Genomic DNA, 9,854 nt, shown 5'->3' with positions numbered 1-9,854 from the left:
CCCATATATATTCATGCCAATGTTGATTCCAGGTCCCTTATCACCTGACATTAATATTGATGTCCACCTACAACCTCTAATTATCGAACTAAATGATTTATGGGTTGTGTAAATGCTTACGATGCACTTAGAAACATAACTTTACATTACGAGCAGCCCTTTTGTGGACAATAAATGATTTTCCAGCATATTGTATGCTCTCTGGTTGGAGTGTTAAGGGTTACAATGCTTGTCCTACATGTATGGATGAAACATCATCTCGTTACTTGACTCATACTAAAAAAGGTTCTATATAGGTCATCGAAGATTTTTTCCAGCCTCAAACAAATGGCGTATGGATAAAATGAACATTGACGAGACGGTAGATATGCGGGAACCATTGACACCAAATTCTGGAAATGAAATTTTTGCTGACATTGATATGTTTTTTAACTCAAGAAAACGTAAGTGACACCAAATTCTAGAAATGAAATTTTGGCTAACATTGATATGTTTTTTAACTCAAGAAAACGTAAGTCTAGAGAGGAAAAACATGGATGGAAAAAGAAAAGTGTTCTTTAAGCTGCCATATTGGGCTAAACTAAAATTGAGACACAACACTGATATCATGCATGTTGTTAAGAATGTGACAGAAAGCTTGACGGCCACATTGTTTAATATTAAGAATAAAACAAAGGACACATGGAAATCTTGCAAGGATTTGATGGATGGAGGTTTAAAGAAGACCTTAAATTTACAACCAGATGACAATTCATTTATAATGCCTATGGCTTGCTACCACTTAACAAAAGAAGAGAAACGAAAGATATTAGATATCTTGAAGTCACTTAAGTTCCCGGATGGATTTGCCTCAAATATATCTAGATGCATTAAAAGGGGGGACTTCCAGTTGTCACGCGTGAGAAGTCATGACTTTTATGCTTTCATCCAACGTTTGTTGGCTTTATAATTAGGGGTTGTTTGACAAAGGAAGTTCGGCTCGTGTTGTACGAACTCAACAAGTTTTTACAGAAATTATGCATACGAAGTATGTACCTAGATGTTTTTGTGACAACCCGAAGTTCATTCCGTTATTGTAACCCGTTCCATTAATAAATTAGTCGTTTTCAAATTATTTCCGTTTACGTTATTAAATTAAGTCATTAATTCTGAGACTTCTATTATGACTTAATGGGTGTCCAAACACATTAGAAACTCATGATAACGCCCCAATTTAATAATTGGAAAAATTTAAGTTTCGACCATATCGGGTTACGACAACTTAATCGGGTGCGACCAAAAGCATTGTATAACGTCAGTATCGGGTAAAATTCCACTGTGTCCAAAACTTGAACCATATATATAAAGTTCAAAAGGCTTCCATTTGAAGCTTTTGCACCCTCTCTCACTACTCTCTCTCTACAAATCAATTCTTGGTCCAAAAATCATTGAATTTAAGTCCCAAATCATCAAGGTAACCATCCTAACTCGTAGTATAACCTTTTCAGCTTCCAAATCCATGTTCAAAGTATGATTTAGGACCATAAACATGTGTTTACAGCGCTGGAACATTCATGGGCCGTGAACACATATAAAATGGGTTTTGGAGCCTAAAAACCCTCTCAAACCACTCATGGAGCTTAGAAATGACCTAAGGACTTAATGGAATGGACTTGGAACACCTTGAACTCAACATTTGGGGAGTAAACACGAGTTTACTGCCCAAGAACATGCTTGGGCCGTAAACTCCATATCATGGGCAACAAACTCCTTTTAAGGTGTTAAAATGCCATTTAAACACCTCCTAAGCCTTGGATTAAAGTCTAGAAGCAACCACAATCAATTTAGGGGCCTTAAACATGATGAAAACCACCCCCAGAGGAGCTTACGGCTGTAAACCCCTCAAGGATAGGTTCCTGGGTAGTAAACTCCTATACATTAGCCAAATAATGCCATAAATCCATTCCAAGGCTTGTAAAATTAGTTTGAATCACATGTGATTGATCTAAGGCCACCAAATCATTAAGAGAAGTAAGGTATAGGAGCTTACGGTCATAAACTCCTAGTTTAGGGCCGTAAATTCCCTTTGATGTTTCCTTTGGTGGTTTAATTCCTTCCTATGCCTTAGATTAAATCCTAGCAACATTCCCCAAGTGATGTTTGACCCTTGAACACCTTAAAACCCATCATCCATGAGTTCACGGCCGTGAACTCATGTGGACATGGTCTTAGGGCCGTAAACTCCCTAAGGAGTTTACTCTTGAAGAGAAAACTCATTATCCATGCCCTATACGTCCGTAGATGCCACCCGGGTCACTCCAAACACTTGATTTGAAGTTTTTTTTCGCATCTTGGAGTGTATAATCACATCTAATTAGTGAATTAAAGTCTAATTAGATACATTTGTGTATCATTCCATATTACATAGGAACCTCGCACGTTATCAAGCCCCGAATTGACACTTAGCATCCAAAGCGACTCGTTTCCCGACTGGTAAGTTCATACCCCTACACCTTTTTCAGTGTTTTTCAATGTTTTCAAGGGGGGGGGGGGGGGGAATACAAGCAAACTATAAACATTTTCGAAACTTAAAACTGATATAACTTTATAAATATCTGGCAAACTTTTGATATCTTCACCCCTTATGTATTATGTGGAGCATAAGGGATGTTTTATCGAATATAACCACATGGATTTCAGTAAAGGAAACAATCAAACTAATCAAATTATTATGGGAATAATTTGGGGATCTTCAGTTCGTGTTATATGAATTTGGAATTTCTTGCAATGTTAATAGATAAACTATGTATGATTCAGTTTATCTCTGTTTATTGTAAAGTATTATGCCAGATAGTTTCTTTGTATTAAATCGTATATACTTTATTACGTTTCAAAACGATTAGTATGTTTGATAACGTCCGAGAACACCGTGAATGATTTAATACTAGCTTGTGAGATTCGTCCTTATTAAACCCTTTGGGTTATCAGTAAATCCTCCCCGGAAGTGTAACCAGAGTCTCCTGGAGGGAGAGCATGGAATTTGTGAATAGATCTATTCGGGACTGACAATCCCACACCTAAACTGCTAGCTACAGTTAGGCGGGCACGCCTGGGGTGACAAATTCTAGATATCGTCCGACGTCTGACGAACATCAAAGAAGTCTCGTTGTCGTATTAGCATGGTTACCCGACTCACAATACGTATTAATATAATTTTATTCACGGATTTTATATATATCTTTGATCTATTACGGGATGGTATTCCCATGGTTTCAATCTATAGTTTCATATATTAAAAACATCTAGTACGGGATGGTATTCACATGGTTTTGTATCTAGTACGGGACGGTAATCCCATGACTTTCAAATCTATAGTTTTGTGTATTAAAAACTATTTTACATCTAGTACGGGATGGTATTCCCATGGTCTTATATCTATTACGGGACGGTAATCCCATGGCTTTCAACCTATAGTTTTTGTGTATTAAAAGTATCTTACATCTAGTACGGGATGGTATTCCCATGGTTTTATATCTATTACGGGACGGTAATCCCATGGCCTTCAACCTATAGTTTTTGTGTATTAAAACTATCTTATATCTAGTAAAGGATGATATTCACAGGGTTTTCAATCAATATTTTTATGTATTAAAAATATCTACTGTTGTTCTGGATGGTAATTCCAAGTGGTTTTTAATATATAGTTTTATGTATTAAACTATACACTGTTGTATTTAACAGAAATTCAGAACTTTAAACTAAACTGTCTTTATAAGAAAATATGGGATTTTCTTGGATAACAACTTTTCAGAAAACTAAAGGAAACGTGTTCATTTTCAGAAAACAAAACACTTATGAACTCACTAGCTTTATGCTGATTTTCAAACTGCTTGTATTCTCAGGTTCGCATTAGACAGGTACTCAGTGATCCTTTTGACGAAGATGGAGTTCGTAGAAGACACATCTTTACTTTTGTTTATATATACATATGTATAACACTTGTAACTTTTTACTTTCAAACAAATGTAAATTCTAATATGTAATGTAATGGTTGTTTACTTTGCTTACTATGTACATTGGTTATGATACTTAACATGAAGTCACCTCCGCCCCAGAACGTTTCCGCCCTGGGTTTCGGGGTGTGACCGTTTTAGAGGAGCAAGAGGAAAAAATTGTTCTCATATTATGTAAGTTGGAGTATATATTTCCTCCATCATTCTTTGACATCATGGTTCATCTTTTGATTCATTTTCCATATGAAGCCAAGATCGCAAGCCCCCCTCAATACCGTTGGATGTTCATGAAACTAACTATGCACTAACCTAATAAAGGCGGAAGACTTGTGGGAAAGTCAGCTCCTCAACTAACACTACAACTTTTCCCTTTTAAACGACCTAAATATGAATATTACTAAGTCTTAGTATTCACTTGTATTTATACAGTTATATTATTTTTTACCAAATTCTTCATAATCCTAACGAATACTTCAAGTTTTATCTAATAAGGAATAACCATGTAAAGATCATATTAGAGGTTGGACCTGTTTGATAAAAAGATGTAACGTTTGGTACTTCCACTTTAAACACCTCACAAATCTAGCGTAGACATCACTCTCATAAGTTGATCGATCAGTATAGCGACTGATATTACTAGTAGATCTTATTTATAAGTTCATAATACCAACCATGTACATAGATATAAGTTACAACTAAACAAGGTAATAACGTTTTTCACACGAACATATGATATAATCTCTTCTAGCGACATGTACTTTTCATTACTCGATAAAATTAGCGAGACCTTGCAAGAATTCAGGAGTATTACATTTTGGATTAGTGGTCCAACTAATATCAATTAGCATGGTGCAACTTAAATAATAATCGAATAGAGTATTCAGAAAGTAGATTATTTAAAAGGTATCCACGAATAAAGTTACATTCGGTTTAAGTTTTTCTCTACGAGAAACAAGAATTGAATAGAGTAATCATCGGAATTAAATAAAGTATTCACATTGGTAGATTTCTAAACCCACTTTTTGAATACCTTATATCATACGTGAACATATATTATATGATTGTATGTTTAAGAAAAATTCTACAACATTCCCCCTTAACTCCCAAGTATATATATATATATATATATATATATATATATATATATATATATATATATATATATATATATATATATATATATATATATATATATAAGTATATACTCGAAGTGTAAATAGAAAATGACAATCAAATTTGTCTTAAGGAAACAATCATTTAATACATGTTCACATTGTAAATGAGATAAAGTATTCAAAAAGCTAAATCAATTTCGGACGAGTATTTCTAAGCTCTCGATTATTAAAACCAAGAGACAGAAACGAATAGAACTGTAACATATTTTTGTTATTTATAGCATCTTACATTTCCATATTTTTATTTTTTATAGCATCTTACTTTTGTATTAGGTTTTCTATTTTAACATTGCACTTTAAATATTATATATATATATATATATATATATATATTTCTATTATGGCATTCTACTTTTTCATATTTTTTGTTTATTTATGGCATTTTACTTATATTGTTTTTTCTATCATAACATTGTACTTTAAAAGACATTATGAATTACAGCATCGTACATTTTTTTTGGTTTTTTGTTTTTCTTCCAGTTAAAGCATTGTATTTTAAATGACATTGTGAATTATAGCATCCTATTTTTTTCCAATTATAGAATTGTACTTTACATGTTATGTAGCTTTGAGGCTTTCCTAATTAAGTCATAACAAGTTAACACATGTCAAAGCCTACGAATATTTCACATTTATTTTACACACATATAGATACAATTTACACACATACACATATATTATGCACATACACATATAAAATATACACATATTGATACAACATAGACACATATATAAAACTGACAATCACTAACCTGAAATCAAGAATGAGAAACAATTGTTGTGGTGACAGTCGCCGGAGATGGAGAAGCAACAGTTGCATAGTCACCAGATAGGGAGAAGACACTGACGATACGGTGCCCTGAAAACACAAAGAAGCACCAATTAAACTTGTTTTCTCTGGTCAGAAGAGGAAAGGAGATAGAGAGTGGAGGAACGAGAAATACAAATGTCGTTGGCGTTATGGTTGATTCGTTGCCACAAAAACGATAGTCGTCGCTGGTATAATACACCCCAATTGTTCCTGTTCCGTGGTTGTGATAATGATGGGTGTTCATCGCGATTTGCTCTAGCAAAATCCTAAGTATCTCGGTCAACATAACCAAAGAAGAGAATGTTTTAGGAGATATTTGCATAAACTGAGAAATAGGGAAAAAGCTCCCGATGTAGTCGCATCGGCTTTAGCGTCGGCAAGCTTTAGCGTGAACATATATCATTAGCGGTGACATATAGTTATAAATGGAGGGAAGATTTCCCTACCATTTTTAGGGTATTACCCATATTACCTTACTATAAATGACGGTGACAGTAATACCGGCGAAATAGGCTTTACCGGTGACAGCTAAATACAAAAGTTAGATGTCGCTGGTAAAGTTTATTTTGCCGGTAATATCGTCGCCGGTATTACTTGGATTTCATGTAGTGTCTATTTGTTTTTTGGGAGATTAGCCATCATGAACATGGCTTTATCGCTTCGATATTGAAGTGATAGAATCTTGAAGAAAACATAGTACGAGGAGGAAGAGGAGGAAGACGAAGGAATCCAAAGTAAATTTTAGTATCAACCGTGCATGTGGACTAGAGGTTTTTTTTATAGAAGATACATAACCGGAAATAAACTCCGTATGAAACAAAAATCAAAACCAAAAATTACACGTACATTTCTTGCTATATATACCATGCTCAGAAAGGCATATCACTTCCCCATGTTAAGTCATGTCATATGCTCTTAGTCCTTTTGAAGCCAAGTGAGTCCTCGAATCTTCGAAGAATAGACTTGGATACTTAAATAAAATCGACTTTTCTCGTATTCTGAGTGGATAATTTGGCAAACAATGACATCAAAAGAAAAAGTCTAAGGAAAATGATCTTTTTGTTTTTGTGTCTTTTGTAAAAGTTATGTTATAAGATAAGACTTATGACGTGTATTCAACGATCTGTTTTCTTCTTGTATCATGACTAGACAATGATGTAAATTTAAAGCGAACTTTCGCTAGGAATGTTTAGACTATGCATATGGACGAACAACCGAAGTTAACACATCTTTCAGATCACTCTATGTTCTTTTGTTAAAGTATAAAACCATAGGATAAGAGTTTTATTGCTAAAATAGTTATAAAATGGTCTTGATAAAAAGATTGTCGGCACATTTAAAAATCCATTACAAAAGAAAATTTAGAATATGATGGTTCAAGATTTCAAGTCAAAATATTAAAAAATCCCAAAAATTATGTGTAAAGATAGCCAACTGACGTTCTAACGACCTCTTTACACCTAAAATTTAAAGGTACATTACACACTCTAAAAATTACCAAATACCCCCTCCTACATCAACTATAAAGTCTCCACTTCCTCTAATTAAGTAAACTTCCATTCACAATTAACCTTTCAGCAGCACCGCCATTGAAGGAAATTTATCTAACGTTTCTGACTGTACATCAACTTCTTAAATTTCCGATCAGGAAGACTGCACACAAAATAACAGTGACAGTGTAAGGAGCCGGAGTTGGAGGAAGCCCATGAAGAAAGTGCTTGAAGGAAGCGAAAAAAACATATACGGATCTTCAAAGCCTTTGATATTCCAGTATGATGCTGTTAGTTACTCTCTGAATTTTGATGAAGGAAATCGAGATGATGAATATTATTCATATGGATCTCGATGATATCAAGGTTTAGGATAACATTGCTTGTAAGATCGATTAACTGATGTAGCATCATCATGTACAGAGAGATAGTATGTGTTAATAATTCTAGTGAGTTCAATTTTATGAAGGTGAATGAATTTATGTTAATTTAAAGAGATTTAGCCCATGGAGTGTGGATATGAATTTAATGATTTGTTGATATATTCTGCAACTTTGGCGTTGATTTACTCGGTGATTTTGCCAGTTTGCAAAGCCCGAAATCTTTTGGTGTTTAACAAGAGAAGATGTGCCCCTTCGAAGACGACGGATGACACTCAACTTGCTGCATGTGATTAATTGGCTTAAACAAAAATTAAAGTTTAAATTGTTATCTTGGGTTGAATGGTGTACAAAGTAGCCGGAATTGGAGGAAGCTCATGAAGAAGGTGATCGAAGGAAGCAAAAAAAGCATATATGGATCTTCGAAGCCTTTTATATTCCAGTATGATGCTGTTAGTTACTCTCTGAATTTTGATGAAGGAAATCAAGATGATGAATATTATTCATATGGATCTCGATGATCTCAAGTGTTAGGATAATATTGCTTGTAAGATAGATTTAACTAAATTAGCATCATCATGTACAGAGCTCGTATACGTTTGTAATTCACGTAAGATCAATTTTATTAAGGCGAATGAATTTATATTTTCATTGGCGGATCTGCATGCAGACGATGAATTTAAGAGAGATTTATCATATGGACAGTGGATTTGAATTTATTGATTTGTTGATTTACTCTGCAAATTTGTATATAGTCTGCTGCTATTTCATCAGAAGTACACAACATCTCAATCATTGAATTTACAAAAGTCTTTCAATAGAACGAGTTATTCTATTAAAAACATGGATTGATTTATGCAAACAATATTTATAATCAAAGACAAATTTTCCTTTGCCAAGGCAGACCACTAGCTACCATTTAGATCATTTTTCTTCCTCATCTTTAATAGAGACGAACCACAAATTCCTCTATGTTCATAGTTTTTTGCTTATTAGTTTTAGAAATCTACACATGGACGGGTAATTTCTTAATCATAGTCGATACTGCGACCGTAATAACCAAAAAGAAAAACCGAACAAAAATCGAATTAACCGATACAATGGAACCATAAAAACCAAACCATTTTTAAAACCAATGGATCAAATTTAATTTTTTTTGTTAACCGATAAGTAATGGTTTTGTTATGGTTTTATATGGAAATTGAACCATTAGCCAAACCGAAATCTTATATTTAGTTGTATATAAATTGTAAGTTATAGATAATATTAAATAAATAAAGTCTAAACGAAATTAAAAATTCCATGAAATTTGCTATTTAACAAAAAAGGGTATGTTCCTAATACGTATAAATATAAAGTTTTGGTTGTCGGAGAAGATTATAACATCTAATAAAAATTATTGTAATAGGTTTATTTATTTAAAAATCAATAAGATAATGTTTAATATCTCTGTAGCATATATTTGACTAATTTTTTTTGACATCTACTAAACTTTTTAAGAAGTTGGAAAGAGATGTACCGTACAATGTTTTAAAAACCGTTTTTCTAGTTGAACCGGTATGGTGACCGGTTCACGGTTCAACCGGTTTAACCGGTTCGACCGTCGGATGAACCGATTTCTCTATTTTTCATGTCTTTTTCTATTTTCCTATACATACATACTTATATAAATTATGAATTTGAGTAAAAGTTCAAACATTAAAAATACACATAAAAATAAGTTGTAAATGAATCCAAATACATTAAAATAACACATAGCCAAAAGTTTTAGTATTTTACATAAATCATATACATCAAAAAGAAAATAAAGTATAATACTGAAACGAAATGGAGTTTTAGATGAATTCAACCACATCAAAAAAAACTTTATAACATTTATCATATGTTTTTATTTAAAGAAAACTAAACATATATGAAAAAAATCATCAAATTTTATTATGTAAATTGTTTTGTTTTTCATGTGTTTTTATTTGGTTTAACCGGTTCAACCGGTTTATTTTGACCGG

The 9,854-nt window shown here is 33.2% G+C and overlaps 2 long non-coding RNA genes across 2 annotated transcripts; one reads left to right on the top strand and one right to left on the bottom strand.

Annotated features, from left to right (window-relative positions):
* Nucleotides 1–5,559: 5,559 nt before the first annotated feature.
* Nucleotides 5,560–6,922, bottom strand: LOC122197758 (uncharacterized). Its single transcript, XR_006191422.2, has 3 exons — nucleotides 6,825–6,922; nucleotides 6,112–6,244; nucleotides 5,560–6,026 (listed from the first exon to the last, which is right to left on the bottom strand). It is a non-coding gene; the product is annotated as an uncharacterized LOC122197758 (long non-coding RNA).
* Nucleotides 6,923–7,310: 388 nt separating this feature from the next.
* Nucleotides 7,311–8,666, top strand: LOC122197810 (uncharacterized). The gene is made up of 2 exons (XR_006191495.2): nucleotides 7,311–7,937; nucleotides 8,054–8,666. It is a non-coding gene; the product is annotated as an uncharacterized LOC122197810 (long non-coding RNA).
* The last annotated feature ends 1,188 nt before the right edge of the window (nucleotides 8,667–9,854 follow it).

This window comes from Lactuca sativa, chromosome 4 (genome assembly GCF_002870075.4).
Source record: "Lactuca sativa cultivar Salinas chromosome 4, Lsat_Salinas_v11, whole genome shotgun sequence".
Lineage (NCBI taxonomy): Eukaryota > Viridiplantae > Streptophyta > Magnoliopsida > Asterales > Asteraceae > Lactuca > Lactuca sativa.
The sequence above is the reverse complement of the archived record's forward strand: the minus strand, read 5'-3'. Positions and strand labels throughout refer to the sequence as shown.